The sequence below is a fragment of the Elaeis guineensis genome, chromosome 5 (assembly GCF_000442705.2).
Source record: "Elaeis guineensis isolate ETL-2024a chromosome 5, EG11, whole genome shotgun sequence".
NCBI lineage: Eukaryota > Viridiplantae > Streptophyta > Magnoliopsida > Arecales > Arecaceae > Elaeis > Elaeis guineensis.
In genome coordinates, this window is record NC_025997.2 from 103,125,303 (window position 1) to 103,147,403 (window position 22,101).

The window sequence follows — 22,101 nt, forward strand, 5'->3', positions numbered from 1 at the left end:
ATCAGATCTATTACCTTGCAAGTTAGATGCTCTAACCTCGCTGATCTGGGCTTAAGGATGATGTTGCAAGCCGCACATGCATCCGGCCTCTAGGAGTCATCCACACGAGCCCACGAATCTCGATCAGAAGTTCTGCTTCAGGAAATCAGCACAGTATGCTAGTACTGCGCTGATCCTTCTTTGATGGTTGATCAGGTGCCTCCTTCTTCTTGATTTGGACTCTTCCAAAGATGAAAAGTAGAAGGAGGAGTTTCAGATCTGAGACACTCTCAGAAAACTCAAGATGGAGGGAGGAAAGATATGAAAACAAAAACCCAAGAAGAAGACCCTCTTCTTCTTCACGTTTTTCTCTCTAGACACCCAAACTTGCATCTTTTATATCTCCACGACCCAAAGGCATTTCTCTCTGATTTTTGGATGGCAAAAAGGCCTCTCAAATATCTATCTCACCTTAAAATTTCACGAAAAACTCATCTTATATAGAGAGATATGATAGAGTCCTTGTCTAGGTCAAACACCTAGTCAAGGCTTATCCAAACATGGCAAGTTAAGGGACGCCCAACTCTTGAGCACCTCCTCCATATTTTCGTGCATGGATCATCAGAAAAGGGTGTACAATATAAACCCTAAAAGCCACGAAAATTTCAAAAAGAATTGGATAAATTCGGTACAAAATTGAAAGAGTTTTGGATTTCTAAAACTCTATCTCATAGAATTCGAAATCCAAACTTATTCCTTTTAGATTTGATCCAAATCACCTTCCATGTAAGAAAGAAGAGAGGAGACCTTTTGTGAACGTGGGAGAGATCTGGGGGAGAGCTTTTGTCGCACAAAATAAGTGGAGATTGGCGTTGAATAAGAGAGAGGGCGTGGAGAAGGTTTATGTGGCGCAAGGTGGAATCCTAGTCCTACTAGGATTCTGTCTCATAACTTGTTTTAATTTGGTTTCTCAAACCAAATCAAATCAAAATTAGATCAACCCAATTAAAATAGGTCTTAACCTAATTAAGAACCTTATTTAATCAGATTAAATTAGATTTAAATCTGATTTAATTTTCTAATCAAATTAGAAATTAGATTAACCCAAGTCCTAGTTGAACTAGGACTAGTCTTTCCTTGCACTTGGCTTATCCAATAAACCAATTGGACTTGATCCAATCAAGCCCAAACCAAATCTAATTAAATCATATTTAATTATACTTAATTTCAGCCCATTGGTTTAATCAAATTAAGCCAATTAGCAATCAAATTGCTAATCGATCCTCCTGCAACACTTGCACTGGGTTAAATATCAATCGTATTGATCATCTAACCCTAGAATGATTCTTAATCGTCGATCAACCATCTGATCGGATCATGAACTCTAATGTGTATGACCTCATAGGTCCAAACCTAAGCCGGTAGCATAGGAACAAATTTTTATACCAATCGAAGTGACCATCTAGCAATGGTACCCGACGTCCGGATAGGTCGAATGTGTAGAACAACATCCTTAGAACCCATGCGGATATAGTTTTCATATAATTCATCCCCTTGACCAAAATGATCATAGGACACCCCAGAGCTCAACTGTCAACTCTGATCAGGTTGTCCACATTGTATTTCAAAATATCAAATCCATCTGATGGATTACCCTGGCCAAGGTTTTGCTAAATTGAAATACAGTGACTCATTCTTCTCCAACTCTTGGAGTGGTCAATCCCATCTCGATCACACTCTGACTTCGCAAGTACTTGACTGTGCCCAGAAGCCTTCCGTCCCTGAATTAGAAATTCAGTTAGTCCAGTACCAAAGCACAGTGAGTTGCTTGCAAGTCACTGAGGCGATCTCAAGTCTAAGGGACACTTATACCTATATCCCATCAGAGACATTCTCGACAGTAGAATACTCTGGAGTTGGTCACGTTCAATGACGATGTACCCTTACATCTCACCTGTATGCCATACCAGTATCTCCATACTCCTTGGTTAAGAGGACAACCAACCCATATGGCCTACAGCGACCTATGCTTGATAGAAGCTGTCGTCCTTATTAACAGCCTATCATTTGGTCGTGAACAGTTTTAAGGACTAATCGATAAATCCTCTCTTTATCGAACTTAAATAGTCCTAAGGACTTCATCATAACAACGGAGTTCATTAGAAGATGAAAGCTTATGATGAAAATACCAAATATATTTTATTTATTAACAAATCAATTACAATACTTGGTTGCTCAACCATCAACAGCTTGACGATTGGCTTTTTGGGACACATTTCCCAACAACTCCCACTTGTCCTAAAGCTACTCGGCACAGTATCTAATACCCATCTTCGACTTGTGGTTGTCGAACTCCTTTATTGCCAGGGCTTTAGTGAAGGGGTCGGCTAGGTTCTCCTTTCCATCGATCTTCTGAAGATCGACGTCACCTCGATCCACGATCTCTCAGATCAGGTGGAAACGACGCAAGATGTGCTTTGTTCGCTAATGTGCTTTGGGTTCTTTCACCTGAGCTATGGCACCAGTGCTGTCGCAGTAGAGCAGGACTGGACCATCGAGGGAGGGTGCTACTCCGAGCTAGTTGATGAATTTCCTCAGCCACACAGCTTCCTTCGCGGCATCTGATGCTGCGATATACTCCGCTTCACAAACAGAGTCTGCCACAGTATGCTGCTTGGAACTCTTCCAGCAGATGGCTCCACCATTCAGAGTAAAGATATAACCCGACACGCTCCTGCTGTCATCATGGTCAGATTGAAAGCTAGAGTCTGTGAACCCCACAAGTTTCAGATCTGATTTGCCATAAACCAACCATTGGTCCTTAGTATTTCTCAAATACTTAAGGATGGCTTTAAACACTTTCCAGTGATTCTCTCCAGGATCAGATTGGTATCTACTCACTACTCCTAGTGAGTATGCCACATCTGGTCTTGTACATGTCATGGCGTACATGATAGATCCCACGGCTGAAGCATATGGGACTCTACTCATACGCTCTCTCTCTTCAGGAGTTGTCGGACAATCCTTCTTAGAGAGAGAAATTCCTTGGCCTATCGGTAGATAGCCCTTCTTGGAATTCTCCATGCTGAACCTCTTCAGCACAGTATCTATGTATATGGACTGGGATAACCCAAGCATCCTTTTAGATCTATCCCTATAGATCTTCATCCCTAGGATGTAGGATGCTTCACCCAAGTCCTTCATGGAGAACTGTGATGACAACCAAACTTTTATTCCCTGTAGTGCGGGGATGTCATTCCCGATTAAGAGAATATCATCCACGTACAAGATAAGGAATACCACAACTGGACCATTTGCCCATTTATAGATGCAGGGCTCTTCTCCATTCTTAATGAAGCCATACGTTTTGATCACCTTATCAAAACGCATGTTCCAACTCCGAGAAGCTTGCTTCAATCCATAAATGGATCTCTGAAGCTTGCACACCTTGGACTCATCTGTGGATGTAAACCCCTCAGGTTGTATCATATACACCTCTTCGGTCAGCTCTCCATTAAGAAAAGCTGTCTTTACATCCATCTACCAGATCTCATAATCTAGATGGGCAGCTATTGCAAGCATTATCCGAATAGATTTGAGCATTGCCACAGGAGAAAATGTCTCGTCATAGTCAATACCATAACGTTGACGATACCCCTTGGCAACCAGACGGGCTTTATAGGTCTCCACCTTTCCGTCTGCGCCTCTCTTCCTTTTGAAGACCCATTTACACCCAATGGGTTTAACCCCTTCAGGTGGGTCAACCAATGTCCATACATCGTTGACCTTCATGGACTCCATTTCGGATTTCATGGCTTCAAGCCATTTCTCGGAATCAGGTCTCTGCATAGCATCCATATAGGTGATCGGATCCTCATTATTCTCATCAAGTTCGATGGGATCACCGTTCCGGACCAAGAAACTGTAGTATCTGTCCGGCTGACGTGGTACTCTACCGGATCGCCTTAATGGTACAGGTATATTGGGCTCCGGATCTGATCTAATCATATCCGACTCAGGTTTAGCTATTGGTGTCGGTCCTTCTACCTGTTGAACTTCATCAAGTTCAACCTTAGAGGCAACGGTTCCTTTACCAAGGAACTCCTTTTCTAAAAAGATTGCCTTAAGGCTGACGAACACCTTTTGTTCATCAGCATGGTAGAAAAAATATCCTTTTGTCTCTTTGGGGTACCCTATGAATGAGCATTTGTCAGACCTAGGTCCAAGTTTGTCTGTGACTAATCGTTTGACATAGGCCGGGCACCCCCAGACCCTAAGGTGTGAAAGTGCTGGCTTACGTCCCGTCCATATCTCATATGGAGTCTTAATTACAGACTTACTTGGAATCCTATTTAACAGATAACAGGCCGATTCGAGTGCATATCCCCAGAAGGATATCAACAAGCTAGCAAAAACCCATCATGGATTGGACCATGTCTAACAAAGTCTGATTCCTCCTTTCAAACACACCATTATGCTGTGGTGTTCCTGGAGGAGTCCATTGGGAGAAAACCCTATTCTCTCCTAGATATGTGAGAAACTCACTAGAAAGGTATTCTCCTCCTCGATCAGATCGAAGAGTTTTAATACTCTTCCCAGTTTGTTTTTTTACTTCACTTAGGAATCGTTTGAACATTTCAAATGAATCCGACTTATGTTTCATCAGATAGACATATCCATATAGGTATAGGTCATCCGTGAAAGCTATGAAGTAGAAATATCCACCTCTAGCACTGGTGCTCATGGGCCCACATACATCAGTATGTACTAGGCCCAAGAGCTCAGTAGCTCTCTCACCTTTTCCAGTAAAAGGTGACTTGGTCATTTTACCAAGAAGACAGAACTCACAGGTTGCAAGTGATTCACAATCACTGACTTCGAAGATTTCCTCTTGAGTCAACCTGTTTATTCTATTCTTGTTTATATGACCTAGCCTACAGTGCCATAAGTAGATATCTGACACACTATCTAATCTAGGGTGCTTGCCAGTAGAATAGACTCTTATCAGGCTTGATCTTTTTGGTCTGACACTGCACAGATGTCCCAGCCTGAACTTGCACCTTCTTGACTTTCTTCTTCTTGTTCTTCTTCCCTTTCTCAAAGGGTCGAGAACCAGAAGACGAACCTCCCACTAAGTTCACCGACTCCTTATGAAGTTGGTGATCCTTCTCAAAGTTCTGAAGCAACCCCAGTAATTTGTGGTAGTTTACTTCAGGCTTTGTCATTCTATAATGAGTGAGGAATGGGAGATAAGACTTGGGCAGCGAGTTCAGTATTGCATCTTTCCCAAACTGCTCATGCAAGGGAAAGCCGAGCTTGCTCAATCGTTCCATCAGCTCGATCATGTACAATACATGATCAGTGACAGAGACTCCATCCCATATTTTGGCGTTGAAGATGGCACAACTAGTCTTGTGCCTCTCTACGTCATCGGGTGTGCCAAAGGTATCCTCCAACACTTGAAGCATGTCCTTTGGCTGAGCCGTCTCGAATCTGCGACTGAACTCGTCGCTCATAGCAGCTAGCATGATACAGCACATCATGGTCCAATCACTGAGCCACTTCTGGTAAGTGTCTCTGACTGTTCCACATGCATTGACAGCTGGCTCCTCAGGTGCAGGATTTAATATCACATATAGGATCCGTTCATGCTCCAGGACTATCTTCAACTTTCGATACCAGCTATCGAAGTTGGGTCCCACCAACTTATCATTGTCCAACAATGATCGGAGCGATAGGGAAGTGGCCATATTTGCACAAAGGAGAACCATAACCTAATTAGTAATTGATTCATTAAACCTAAAGATTTGGACTTTAATCAAAAGGTTTCTCCCACTATTTTATTCGAATTGGTAGCCTCTACCTTCAATTCGAGGAATTACCCTAATTCCTTAGCGGGTACTAGAATCCACTTAGACTGCACACAAGCCCAACTTTGGTTGGCCAACCCATGTACATCTAAGGGTAGGTTCATAACCAATTGTTTCTCTAAACAATTTTTAGTAATTTTAATTTTGCCCCAGAAACCTAATCAGTAGGCTTTGGCCTCCACTGTAAGGATCCAGTTAGGTCCAACCATTAACATGATCATACTTGGTGTATCTAACCAACGAATGATTAAGCCCAACTTTGGTTAGCTCACCTAACCACCATTAGAGAGATACTTCCAAGTCGTCATATGATGAGTGATAATTCCATTAGTCAACAAGCACCAGGCCTTTGGGTCTGCAATGATTATTGAGTTCATGGACTCATTATCAAACACCTTAATGGGAGGCTATGACTCAGTTATCTCCATAACTTTATCATTTTAAGGACCTAATAATTTTAGAAGATTTAAATAATATAGAGGATGAGGTCAGATGAACCAGCTTATCATGATCCTCCCACTGACTTCACCAAGTCAGCTTAAGGGAGACCATTAAAAGGGCTGGTCTAGGAGCACCTAAATCAGTCACACTGATTTACTTGGCTGACATGGGTCAGCTCGAATAGTCAAGTGATCCGATCAAAACATAATTTCACCAAGAGGCCAGGTAAGTTCGATCAGTGGGAGGGTCTGCCAAAGCTTGCCTTAGACACCATCATGAATGGCCAGGTAAGCGGGCTCCCAATTAAAAACCACCGATCTGGTTTACCTTAGACACCAACTGGTTTAATTAGTTTCGATTAGATCAACCTAACAGTTCGTGCTAGACCGCTTAGCTAAGAATCAAGTCCATTTGGTTCTCGTTAAAGATATGGACTTGACCAACTACAACTATTGTAATTGATCTAGAGAATCCTTGACCTAATCTAAGACAACAATTGATTAGATTTAGTCAATTCTCTAATTAAGTCCATCTTTAATCTAACCATAGGTCTAACCCAATTAATGGACCTAATTTCCACTAACCCATTAACCCAATGTATTATGATTTGTGTCTTAGGTTCTTCAATTCACAATCCTAGAACCTAATCAAACAACTTCTTAATTCTTAATTAAGTTTTGGGCTGAGGGTTGGGTTTGGCTTTTCAAAAAAAAATAATTTTCATATTTGTAAAACAATTTTACAATATGATTCTACCAATCATATTGCATGTTTGATTCATAATCAAGATGCAAGTGAAATAAACATGAAACTACTTTAGATCTAATCTAAACAGGTTCATGTAATTGAAACAATTTCAACTTTAAATAATTTCTTTGCATAAAAATTATTAACAAAGAGATTTTATTTCAGATTTAAACATCTTTTAAATCTAATAAATCATAAATTTAATCTAGATCATATCTAACAAATTTATGATTAAAGATAGATCTACACAAACTAGGACAACCTTTGCACTGTAAGGGGTAAACCTTACAGCAGGACAACCTTGCAGTTTGTGATTGATCTAAAATTTTAATTTTAGATTTAATAATCAGATTATAAATTAGATCTAATCTAAAAAATAATCTAAGCATGTATAAATAATCATGTAATAAAGAACCTAGGCTCTGATACCAATTGTAGGAACCAGATCTAGGGTTTCAGGGTTAGATCTTGAAACTTTTTCAAGATCATACAGCGGAAGACTAAAATAAATCAAAATTTATTTTTAAAATCAGAGAATTCTTAGATCTAAGATCCTATTACATGATTATTACATGGTATTAAATCAGAAATTAAAATATATATAAATATAGTATGAACTACATGTTGATCATATCAACATGTTTCTATACTAGCTACATCTAATGTATGTATTAAATAATAGATCAGATCTATTACCTTGCAAGTTAGATGCTCTAACCTCGTTGATCTGGGCTTAAGGATGATGTTGCAAGCCGCATACGTATCCGGCCTCTAGGAGTCGTCCACACGAGCCCACGAATCTCGATCAGAAGTCCTGCTTCAGGAAATCAGCACAGTATGCTAGTACTGCGCTGATCCTTCTTTGATGGTTGATCAGGTGCCTCCTTCTTCTTGATTTGGACTCTTCCAAAGATGAAAAGTAGAAGGAGGAGTTTCAGATCTGAGACACTCTCAGAAAACTCAAGATGGAGGGAGGAAAGATATGAAAACAAAAACCCAAGAAGAAGACCCTCTTCTTCTTCACATTTTTCTCTCTAGACACCCAAACTTGTATCTTTTATATCTCCACGACCCAAAGGTATTTCTCTCTGATTTTTGGATGTCAGAAAGGCCTCTCAAATATCTATCTTACCTTAAAATTTCATGAAGAAACTCATCTTATATAGAGATATATGACAGAGTCCTTGTCTAGGTCAAACACCTAGTCAAGGCTTATCCAAACATGGCAAGTTAAGGGACGCCCAACTCTTGAGCACCTCCTCCATATTTTCGTGCATGGATCACCAGAAAAGGGTATACAATGTAAACCCTAAAAGCCACAAAAATTCCAAAAAAATTTGGATAAATTCGGTGCAAAATTGAAAGAGTTTTGGATTTCTAAAACTCTATCTCATAGAATTCGAAATCCAAACTTATTCCTTTTAGATTTGATCCAAATCACCTTCCATGTAAGAAAGAAGAGAGGAGACCTTTTGTGAACGTGGGAGAGATCTGGGGGAGGGCTTTTGTCACACAAAATAAGTGGAGATTGGCGTTGAATAAGAGAGAGGGCGTGGAGAAGGTTTATGTGGCGCAAGGTGGAATCCTAGTCCTACTAGGATTCTGTCTCATAACTTGTTTTAATTTGGTTTCCCAAACCAAATCAAATCAAAATTAGATCAACCCAATTAAAATAGGTCTTAACCTAATTAAAAACCTTATTTAATCAGATTAAATTAGATTTAAATCTGATTTAATTTTCTAATCAAATTAGAAATTAGATTGACCCAAGTCCTAGTTGAACTAGGACTAGTCTTTCCTTGCACTTGGCTTATCCAATAAACCAATTGGACTTGATCCAATCAAGCCCAAACCAAATCTAATTAAATCATATTTAATTAGACTTAATCTCAGCCCATTGGCTTAATCAAATTAAGCCAATTAGCAATCAAATTGCTAATCGATCCTCCTGCAACACTTGCACTGGGTTAAATATCAATCGTATTGATCATCTAACCCTAGAATGATTCTTAATCATCGATCAACCATCTGATCGGATCATGAACTCTAATGTGTGTGACCTCATAGGTCCGAACTTAAGCCGGTAGCATAGGAACAAATTTCTATACCAATCGAAGTGACCATCTAGCAATGGTACCCGACGTCCGGATAGGTCGAATGTGTAGAACAACATCCTTAGAACCCATGCGGATATAGTTTTCATATAATTCATCTCCTTGACCAAAATGATCATAGGACACCCCAGAGCTCAACTGTCAACTCTGATCAGGTTGTCCACATTGTATTTCAAAATATCAAATCCATCTGATGGATTACCCTGGCCAAGGTTTTGCTAAATTGAAATACAGCGACTCATTCTTCTCCAACTCTTGGAGTGGTCAATCCCATCTCGATCACACTCTGACTTCGTAAGTACTTGACTGTGTCCAGAAGCCTTCCGTCCCTGAATTAGAAATTCAGTTAGTCCAGTACCAAAGCACAGTGAGTTGCTTGCAAGTCACTGAGGCGATCTCAAGTCTAAGGGACACTTATACCTATATCCCATCAGAGACATTCTCGACAGTAGAATACTCTGGAGTTGGTCACGTTCAATGATGATGTACCCTTACATCTCACCTGTATGCCATACCAGTGTCTCCACACTCCTTGGTTAAGAGGACAACCAACCCATATGGCCTACAGCGACCTATGCTTGATAGAAGCTGTCGTCCTTATTAATAGCCTATCATTTGGTCGTGAACAGTTTTAAGGACTAATCGATAAATCCTCTCTTTATCGAACTTAAATAGTCCTAAGGATTTCATCATAACAACGGAGTTCATTAGAAGATGAAAGCTTATGATGAAAATGCCAAATATATTTTATTTATTAACAAATCAATTACAATACTTGGTTGCTCAACCATCAACAGCTTGACGATTGGCTTTTTGGGACACATTTCCCAACACCAAGTCAGTAGGTTCATGGCACAGCCTGGTAGGAAGCACTAAAAAAGATCTTCAAGTACTTAGCAGGTACTATTGGAGTCGGCATCTAGTGAGAAGGTGATGAGGGACTCTTCAACACATCCAAAGAGGCTCAAGGGCTAATAAGAGGGATCGTGGATGCAGATTTTGATGGAGATGTAGACATCCGATGGTCGACGATAGATTTTATATTTAGCCTGTTTGGAGGTCCCGTTTCATAGAGATCGTGCATGCAGCTCATCACGGTCTTATCCACCATTATGGTGTACATTGGCATTATGGAGGCAGTGAAGGAGGCCCTATGGCTGAAGGGCTTGGCATTGGAGATGAGCCTCATACAGGAGGCCATCAGGGTGCACTGCAATAGTCAGAGTGCACTGTTACTTGCACAAAACTCTATCTACCATGCAAGGATGAAGCACATCGACATCAGGTATCATCAGATCAGAGAGCTTGTGAAAGATGATGAGGTGGAGCTGGTTAAGGTCCACACTAGGGAGAATCCAGCAGATACACTGATGAAGGTACTTTCACAAGATAGCTTTCGAAAATATGTGACACTGATGTACTTGATGGATAAGACTGTGTTGGCTGAGTCCTCGGGCATCATGATGGAGATTGTTGGGCCTTATATGATGCTCCCAACGCTTAGGAGACCAAAGGTAAGGCTAAGGTCCAAAGTCCATTAGGTGGTTATGGGGTTTTGAGGGCTAGTTTGGGCCCTAGTACGAAAGGCTGTCAGCCTTTCAGATCTTGAGATTCAGGAATTTTGGGTCTTGAGGGACTAACTTATTTTTGAGCTAGGATTGAGTCCAAAATTATGAGATTGAGTCAAGTCATGGGTGTATATAGGCTTGGGTGAGTACAATCTTATATTGAGTTAGCCAGAAAAGTTTTTGGGTTGGATCACATTGACCCTATATATAAAAATACACTGTATTCTGACTTGATGAAATGAATGAATACAAAACTATTTTCTCCCTAATTTTCTCTCTCTTTCTTCCTCTCTCTCTGGTCTTCTTCACATTCTAGCAGCAAGAAACCCTAAGGTTTCTTGGCCACCAATCCCAAAAAGGAAAGAAAGGAGGTGCTAGGTGAAGGGACGAAAAACTGTTTCTCTTCGAGCAACCAGAATTGCATCTAAAATTTTTTTATAAATCTATATGACTAAGGATCAAATTTTTATCTAGATAGTAGTAGAATAGGAGATCAAATCTTCAAATATCTGGAATCAAGCTTCATGAAGACTTGAAAGTGCAGACCCTCTACTTCATGTGCACACCAGACAATGCAGGAAAGCGGGATGAACTCTGATCAAATCACATTTGCAATCCAACCAAATGAGGGATGAGAGCAACTAGGTGTGATGCCTTACACCAGCAAGGGGATGCCCAAGGGAGGCACCACAGCAAGGAGGAGATGGGCGGCAAGGAGGTGCGACACCAAGGAAGAAAGGGGGTGCCCTCTTCTCATGCCTCTTTCTATTTCTCTCTTCTCTCAATCTGATTTGTTCGCTATGCATCTATAGGTAGAGACCTTCTCTATTTATAGATGATTCTTATGATCTAATAAGTATAAGACTCCTAATTTAAACATGATTTGAATCAGTCCAATACTCATGAAAGAAAGACCCTTACATGAGATAGAATTTGAATCATATAAGGCAACCACAAAGCATCCATTCCCACACCCACATAAGACGCTCACAACCAGCACCATGCTGGGTGCTGGTCGGCCCAAGGGAGGAGGAAGTCTCAGTGCAAGTAGGACTCCAAATATCTTATCTAAAAAGGATCCAATTTGAAGCTAGTTCAAAATAATTTCGAAAGGCTGTCAATCCTAAGCTCTTTAGGACTTTAGAACCAAGTCTAACTTAAAATTTTGAATCCAATGAAGTCTAATTAAATCAGATCTAATTTAAAATTAATTAATACTTAAATTCAATCTCTCATAAGCTTTATGGATCATAGATAAAAAATTGTTCATCTCCAAGATTGAACCTGAACCTCATGTGTAATGCTAGCTAGACATAGTCAACACTTCAATCCCATTTGACCCACAACTTAATTCTCAATTAAGTTAGCTTATATATTTAATCAACTCAAGTGCTTCTAAATTAGACATTTAAACATAAGCCAATACTTTTTTACAGTGTTTAACTTGTGTGTATGACTTTATAAGTTTAAACACTAAGTCGGTAGCACAGGAATCAATTTATGTACTAATCGAGATATTATCTAGCAATGGTTTCCGACATCCAAATAGATCGAATTATTGTAAAAAAATATTTTAAAACCTATGCATATGGTTATCGCATAATTCATCCCTTGGACCCTGAATGCTCTAGGATAATCTTAGGTTAACTATTAACCAAAAGTGTTCCATCCACATTATATTTCAACCTTTCAAATCCATCTCATGGAATATCCTGACCAAGATTTTACTAAATAAAAATATAGCGATACATCAGCTCCTATAATCTGGAGGGATCAATCTCATCTTGATCCACACACAGACTTCACAAGTACTTGACTATACCCAGTAGCCTTCTGTCACTATATTTGAAATCTAGATAATTTGGGATCAAAGCACAGTGAGTTACTTGCAAGTCACTATAGTGATCTCAGGTCAGAGAGATACTTATGCCCATATGCTTTATGAGCAGCTCTTGGTAGCAGAATGCTCAACAGGTGAGTCATCTGTTCTGTGATGATGTACTCCTACATCTCATCTGTATGCCATACCAGAGTCACCACACTCCTTGGTTAAGAGGACAACTAACCTATTTGACACACAACGACCTTCACTCGATAAACGTCATCATCCTGTAATGATGTATCATTTGATCACAAACATGTTTAAGAACTATATGATAAATCTTCTCTTTATCGTTTACTAACATAGTTCTAAGGACTTCATCACAACACAAGAATTCTATAAGAAAGATGTAACTTTTGTGATGAAAAATATTAGAATATTTTTTTCAATAATCAATAATTTATATACAAAGAAAAACTCAATCGTCATATGATTGATTTTAAGATATAATTCTTAGTAACTCTCACTTAGACTAAATCCAATCGGGGTAGTATCTTATACCCATCTTCCATTTGAAGTCATCGAACTCTTTGATCCTGAGAGCTTTAGTAAAGGGGTCAGCTAGGTTTTTTTTTCCATCGATCTTTTGAAGCTCGACATCATCTCGATTCATGATCTCTCATACCAGGTAATAGCGGCATAGAATATGCTTGGTGTGCTGGTGTGACTTTGGTTCTTTCGCTTGAGCTATGGCACTGGAGCTATCACAGTATAGCAAGATAGGGCCATCAATAGAAGATGTAACTCCCAACCTGCTGATGAATTTTTGCAACCACACTACCTCTTTTGTAGCATCCGATGCAGCATTGTATTTTGCTTCGTATAGAGAATTGGCCATTGTATATTGCTTGAAACTCTTCCAACAAATAGCTTCTCCATTCAAGATAAATACGTAGCCCAACATGCTTTTGGTGTCATCACAATCTGACTGAAAACTTAATCAGTATATCTTATAAATTTCAGATCAGTATCTCCATAGATTAGCCATTGGCCTTTAATATTTCTCAAATGCTTAAGGATCACTTTCGTAATCTCTCAATGGTTTTCATCCGGATCAGACTAGTACCTACTCACTATCCCTAGTGAATAGGCCACATCTGACCTCGTACACATCATGGCATATATAATAGATCCCACTATTGAAGCATATGGTATTCTACTCATATGCTCTCTCTCCTTAGGAGTTGTCGAACAATCCTTCTTGTAGAGAGTAATTCTTTGGCCTATCGAAAGATAGCCTCTCTTAAAATTATCAATGTTGAACCACTTCAATATGGTATTGATGTACATGGATTGGGACAATCCAAGCAATCTTCTAGATCTATTTCTATAGATCTTCATCTCTAGGATGTAAGATGCTTCTCCCAAGTCCTTCATGGAGAACTATGATGATAATGACAGCTTTATACTACAAAATTGGGATGTCATTTCTTAGTAATAGTATGTCATCCACATACAGTACAAGAAAGATGACTACATAATCGGTAGCCCACTTGTAAATGAAAGGCTCTTCTTCATTCCTAACGAAGCCATACATTTTGATCACCTTATCAAAATACATGTTTCAACTCCAAGATGCCTGCTTAAGTCCATAAATAGATCTATTCAGCTTGTATACTTTCGACTCATTTATGGACGTGAATCCTTCAGGTTGTATCATATACACCTCTTCTTCCAATTTTTCGTTAAGAAAAATGATTTTGACATCCATTTGTCAGATCTCATCATCTAACTGTGCAGTGATAGCAAGCATAATTTAGATGGACTTGAGCATTGCCACAGAAGAGAACGTCTCGACATAGTCAATACCATAATGCTGATGGTAACCCTTGGCAACTAGATGGGCTTTATAGGTCTCTACCTTCCCGTCTGCTCCTCTTTTCCTCTTGAAAATCTATTTACACTCTATGAATTTTATTTCTTTAGATGGATCAACTAGTGTTCACACCATTGATTTCTATGGACTCCATCTCAGACTTCATAGCCTCAAAATATTTCTGGGAGTCAAGCCTTGCATGGCCTCCATATAGGTGATCGGATTCTCATCCTTCTCATCAAGTTCGATGGGATCACCATCCTGGATCAAGAAACTGTAGTATCTATTTAGCTGATGCGATACTCTATCGGATCTCCTTAATGGTGCCTCTACTGGCTTCGGATTTGATTCTCCAATCAAATCCAATTCTATGTGTGTCGGTCTTTCCACCTCTTGAACTTTATCAAGTTTAATTTTATAGGTATTAGCTCCTTCTCTAAGGAACTCCTTTTTTAAAAAGACTATCCTGCTACTGACAAATATCTTTTGTTCTGCAGTAAGGTTGAAGTAGTACCCTTTAATTTTCTTTGGGTACCCTATGAACAAGCATTTATCAAACTTAAGACCAAGTTTATCTATATTTAAATGCTTGACATAAGCTAGACACCCCCAGATCCTAAGGTGTGAGAGCATCGGCTTACACCCTGTCCATATCTCATATGGAGTTTTATCGATAGACTTGCTCGGTACCTTGTTCAAAATATAGCAGGTAGTTTCTAGAGCATATCCTCAAAAAGAGTTTGGCAGACTCGCAAAGCCCATCATGGATCAGATCATGTCTAACAAAATTTGATTCCTCCTTTCAAACACTCCATTATGTTATGGTATTCCAAGAGGGATCCATTGTGAGAGAATCCTATTCTTTTTTAGATATGTCAGAAATTTACTGATGAGATATTCACCTCTTTGATCTGATCAAAGAGCCTTAATACTCTTTCTAGTCTATTTTTCTACTTCAGTACAGAATCATTTGAACTTTTTAAATGATTCTGACTTGTGCTTCATAAGATAAACTTACCCATACCTCGATAAGTCATCTGTAAATGTAATGAAGTAGTAGTATCCTTTTCTAGTACTTATGTTCATAGGTCCACATACATCAGTATGTATTAGACCTAGGACATCGTTGGCTCTTTCATCTTTTTTTTTAAAAAGTAACTTAGTTATCTTACCAAGCAGACAGGATTCATAGGTTAGCAATGATTCATAATCATCTATTTCAAGGATACGTTTCTCGATCAACCTGTCAATCCTACTTTTGTTTACATGACTAAGCCTACAATGCCAAAGATAGAATTCATTGACATTATCTAATTTAGAATATTTACTGGATGTGTACATTACACCAACAGGCCGTGATATTATGTATATACCATATTTTAATTATCCACATATAATTGCAATATCATTCATAATGATATCACAAAAATCATCCTTTATTATGAACTTAAAATCAAGTTTGGCCAAAAGACCTACAGAGATGACACTTATCAGAAATGAGTGATAATAATGACAATCATCTAACATGATACTACTGAATTTAAAGATAAGCTGTAAAGTTTTCAAGGCTAGAACTGGAATAAAGCTTCCATCTCCAACATTAAGAAATCGCTCGCCCCTCTCAAAATTTCTTACTTACCTACAGTTCCTAAAACGAATTGTACATATTAATCGAACTTTCGGTATCTAATACCTAGGTAGTAGTGTCATAAATAAAAAATTTATAAGGAGTTATCATATAAGTATCTTGTGAAGCAACCATTTGCTTCTTTCTCTTATTCTTATTAGGCCTATTTAGGTCAAGGATGGCTATATAAGCAGGATAATTTCTCTTCCAATGATCTAGCTTCTTACAGAAGAAGCATTTTGCCAGGCTCTTATCAACTTTTGATGTTTTGCTCTACTTAGGATCGATGGCATGAGATTTTTGCACCTTCTTCTTCTTTCCTCTTATAGAGGATTGATGATCTACTAATGAACCTCCCACTAAATTCACTAGCTTTTTCTAGAGTTGGTGGCCCTTCTCAAAAGTCTGCAGTAATCCTAGCAAATCATGGTAGTTCATTGCAGGCTTTGTCATTCTGTAATGATTGAGAAAGGGTAGGTAGAATTTCGATAGCGAATTGAGGATAGCATCCTTGCCTAACTATTCATGCAATAGAAAGCCAAGTTTCTTCAAGCATTAAATCTACTCAATCATGTACAGTACATGATCAAGGACTGAATCGCCTTCTCACATATGGGTATGAACACTATGCAGGAGGTTTTGTGTCGCTCCGTATCCTTAGGGGTACCGAAGGAGTCATTCAATATTTGAATGATCTCCTCAGATTACACATCCTTGAACTTATGGCTAAGTTCATCATTCATAGCTACCCTCATCACACAATGCACAGTCGTTCGATCATTGAGCCACTTCATGTAAATGTCTCTTGTGACACGAGGAGCATTGGCAATAGGTTCTTCGGGTGCCTCATCCGTAAGGATGCATAGAATCTTCTCGTGCTCTAAGATGATCTTCAACTTTCGATACCAGCTATCGAAGTTGAGTCCGGTGAGCTTGTCGCTGTCTAACAGCGAATAGAGAGATAGTATATTGGCCATAGCTGAAAGAAAAAATATGAGCCTATTAGTATATGAATTATTTTTTAATCTCAAAGACATAAATTTTAGTTTAAAGGTTCTCCCACTATTTTAATAAATTGGTAGCCTCTACCTCCAACTCGAAGAATTACATTAATTTCTTAGCAAGTACTAGAGTCTACACAGACCATATTCAGGCCCGAGTATGGCTCGACCAATCTTAGTGCATCCATGGGTAGGTTCATAATCAATTATTTCTCCAAACAACTTTTAGCAATTAGGTTTTGCCCTAGGTATCCCTTCAGCAGGTGTGTGGTGCCTTTATTGAAAATCCTGGTTAGGTCCAACCATTAACATGACAACATCAAGTGCATCCAACAAATGAATGTCCAGGTCCAAGTGTGGCTCGATCAATCTAAGTATTGATCTGAAAGTACATCATGATGGTCATATGATGGATGATAATTTCAATACATAATACATACTAGGCGTGTGGCACCTCCAATGCCTATTTGGAGTATTGAACTTATTATTATGTACCTTAATGGGGGGTTATGAATAAGTTATCCCATAACTATATCATTTTATGAATCTAATAATTTAGATAATTTGATTTTATTGATCTGAGAATAAGAGGAGAAGTTGACCTACAAGTCGTAAATCCTTCTACTGACTTCACCAAGTCATGTAGAGGATTAGACACAAGCTGGTCCAGAGACACCTAAATCAGTCATATTGATTAACTTTGATGGCATTAGTCTTCTCGAATCGGCTAGTGACCTAATCAAAATATAATCTATCATGTCGATCAGATAAGTGAGATCAGTGGGAGGGATGTACCATTAACTCACTGTAGATGCATCTAGGTGAATAGCTCTCAATTAGAAACCACTTGATCAAATCTGTCAAACTTACCTTAGATACCAACTGGTTAATTAGTTTTGATTTGATCCACCAAAAGATTCGGGCTCAACCGTAGAGCCATGATCATAATCTATTTATTAGAGTCAAACACATGAACTTGATCAAACTTCAACTATTGAGGTTGATTTAGAAAAATTCTAATCTAATCTAATTCAATACTTGATTAGATTTAATCAATTTCTCTACTTGATCTATATGTATTTCTAACCCTAGGTCTAACCTATTAGAAGGATCTGATTCATGCTAATCCTTTGTCTATTAATTTATATGGTGTCTTAATAATTTTCAATTCTCAAATCTAGCCATTCAAACTTAATTCAAAATTTAGTATGTGAAACATGTGTTTTAGTTTGTAGAACTATTCTATCAGGATTTCAGATGAAGTATACCATATATTTTAACTCATGAAAATATATTTTTATAATATATTTAATAATTAAACATGCATAGGTGTTATCTAAACTTCATACATATATCTCATGCATCATGATAACTTTAAGATCAATATCGATTACATCTTATGTAACATGCTATTCAGATTTTAAAATAATTTTATATCTAAATTTATCTTATTATAATAAATTATAAATCACTTTAGATCTAATCTAAATATATTTATAATCAAAATAATTTATAAAAATTTATTTTTTTTTTCATGAATCAGATCACAATGACACCTCTACACGTCATAAGAGAACCCATTGAATAGGCAAAAGAGAGATTAATCTCTTCAATCTCTTATGACCGAATGGTCTGGTGATCTCATCAAGTTGAGTACTAGACTACTAAGATCTAAAATTTAATTTCATATGTAATCACATCAATATACAATTTTGATAAAATAATTTATGTCATGAATATATCCTTGATCTTATCAATTATATTCTTCATCTAATCTAATTAGATTTGATGCATCATATACATCATATCAGATCTGAAACATATCTTATAATAATTATAAAATATTAATTTTAGATTTGATATCATATAAAAAATTAATTAGATGCAAACATGAATGCATAAGGATCAAATTTTGGTTAAATCAGTTTTGGTGTTAATGCTGAATTTTATTAGTATTCAGATCTAAAAATTCATCAAAATGGATCTAATTCAGATCAAAAATAAGTCTCGCTTCTTAATAAAAATAAAAATATTAAAATTTTATTAAAATAAATTTAAAATAGATTTTAATTCATATTATTATTTCATCAAAATTCAGCAACAACAAAATCCTGTTATAACAATCTTATAACAACCTTAATCAACCATTGATTAGGATCATCTAATCCAATCAAAATCAAATCAAAAGTTTTATTTAAATAGATTTAAATTAGATTTAATATCTAATATAAAATTTTAATTATATACAATATGTAAATAATCTAAAAAAATTTAGTTATATATGCATGTATCAAAGCCTGCTCTGATACCAATTGAAGGGAAGGATAACTATTTCTCTTCGGGCAATCAGGATTGCATCTAAAATTTTTTTATCAATCTATATGAACAAGAATCAAATCTTTACTTAGATAGTAATAGAATAGAAGATCAAATCTCTAAATATCTTAAATCAACCTTCGCAGAGGCACAGAAGTGCAGACCCTCTACTTCACATGCATACCAGATAATGCAGGAAAGCAGGATGAACTCTGATCAAATCACCTTCTCAACCCAACCAAATGAGGGATGAGAGCAACCAGGTGTGACACTTCTGTTGGGAAATGTGTCCCAAAAAGCCAATCATCAAGCTGTTGACGGTTGAGCAACCAAGTATGGTAATTGATTTGTTAATAAATAAAATATATTTGACATTTTCATCATAAGCTTTCATCTTCTAATGAACTCCGTTGTTATAATGAAGTCCTTAGAACTATTTAGATTCGATAAAGAGAGAATTTATTGATTAGTCCTTAAAACAGTTCACGACCAAATGATAAGCTGTTAATAAGGACGACAGCTTCTATCGAGCATAGGTCACTGTAGGCCATATGGGTTGGTTGTCCTCTTAACCAAAGAGTGTGGAGACACTGGTATGGCATACGGGTGAGATGTACTGGTACATCATCATTGAACGTGGCCAACTCCAGAGTATTATGCTGTCGAGAATGTCTCTGATGGAATATAGGTATAAGTGTCCCTTAGACTTGAGATCGCCTCAATGACTTGCAAGCAACTCACTGTGCTTTGGTACTGGACTAACTGAATTTCTAATTCAGAGATGGAAGGCTTCTAGGCACAGTCAAGTACTTGCAAAGTCAGAGTGTGATCAAGATAGGATTGACCACTCCAAGAGTTGGAGAAGAATGAGTCGCTGTATTTTAATTTAGCAAAACCTTGGCCAGGGTAATCCATCAGATGGATTTGATATTTTGAAATACAATATGGACAACCTGATCAGAGTTGACTGTGGAACTCTGAAATGTCCTATGATCATTTTGGTCAAGGGGATGAATTATATGAAAACTATATCCGCATGGGTTTTAAGGATGTTGTTCTACACATTCGACCTATCTGATCATCGGGTACCATTGCTAGATGGTTACTTCGATTGGTACAGAAATTTATTTCTGTGCTACTAGCTTAGGTTCGGACCTATGAGGTCACACACATTAGAGTTCATGATTTGATCGGATGGTTGATCAACGATTAAGAATCATTCTAGGGTTAAATGATCAATACGATTGACATTTAACCCAGTGCAAGTGTTGTAGGAGGATCGATTAGCAATTTGATTGTTAATTGGCTTAATTTGATTAAGCTAATGGGTTAAGATTAAGTCTAATTAAATATAATTTAATTAGATTTAGTTTGAGCTTGATTGGATCAAGTTCAATTGGTCTATTGGATAAGCCAAGTGCAAGAAAAAACTAGTCCTAGTTCAACTAGGACTTGGGTCAATCTAATTTCTAATTTGATTAGAAAATTAAATCAGATTTAAATCTAATTTAATCTGATTAAATTAGATTCTTAATTGGGTTAAGATCTATTTTAATTGGGTTGATCTAATTTTGTTTTTATTTGATTTGAGAAACCAAATTAAAACAAGTCATAAGATAGAATCCTAGTAAGACTAGGATTCCACCTTGCACCACATAAGCCTTCCCCACACCCTCTCTCTCATTCAACGCCAATCTCCTCTTATTTTGTGCAACAAAAGCCCTCTCCCAGGTCTCTCCCATGTTCACAAAAGGTCTCCTTTCTTCTTTCTTGCATGGAAGGTAGTTTGGATCAAATCAAAAAGGAATAAGTTTGAATTTTGAATTCTATGAGATAGAGTTTTAGAAATCCAAAACTCTTTCAATTTTGTGCCGAATCTATCCAAATTTTTTTTGGAATTTTTGTATCTTTTAGGGTACATATTATACACCCTTTAGTAGTGATCCATACATGAAAATAAGGAGGAGGTGCTCAAGAGTTGGGCACCCCTTAACTTACCATGTTTGGATAAGCCTTGACTAGGTATTTGACCTAGACAAGGACTCTATCATATCTCTCTATATAAAATGAGTTTCTTTATGAAATTTTTGGAGAAGATAAATATTTGAGATACCTTTGGGACATCCAAAAATCAGAGAAAAAAACCTTTGGGTCGTAGAGATATAAAAGATACAAGTTAGAATATCTAGAGAGAGAAACGAGAAGAAGAAGAGGGTCTTCTTCTAGGGTTGTTTGTTTTCATATCTTTCCTCCCTCCATCTTGAGTTTCCTGAGAGCGTCTCAGATCTAAAACTCTTCCTTCTACTTTTCATCTTTGGAAGAGTTCAAATCAAGAAGAAAGAGGCACCTGATCAACCATCAAAGAAGGATCAGCGCAGTACTAGCATACTGTGCTGATTTCCTGAAGCAGGACTTCTGATCAAGATTCGTGAGCTCGTGTGGACGACTCCTAGAGGCCGGATGCATGTGCGGCTTGCAGCATCATCCTCAAGCCCGGATCAGCGAGGTTAGAACGTCTAACTTGCAAGGTAATAGATCTGATCTATTGTTTAATACATACATTAGATGTAGTATAGAAACATGTTGATATGATCAACATGTAGTTCATGCTATATTTATATATTTTAATTTTTGATTTAATGCTATGTAATAATTATGTAATAGGATCTTAGATCTAGGGATTCTCTAATTTTAAAAAATAATTTTGATTTATTTTAGTCTTCCGCTGTATGATCTTGAA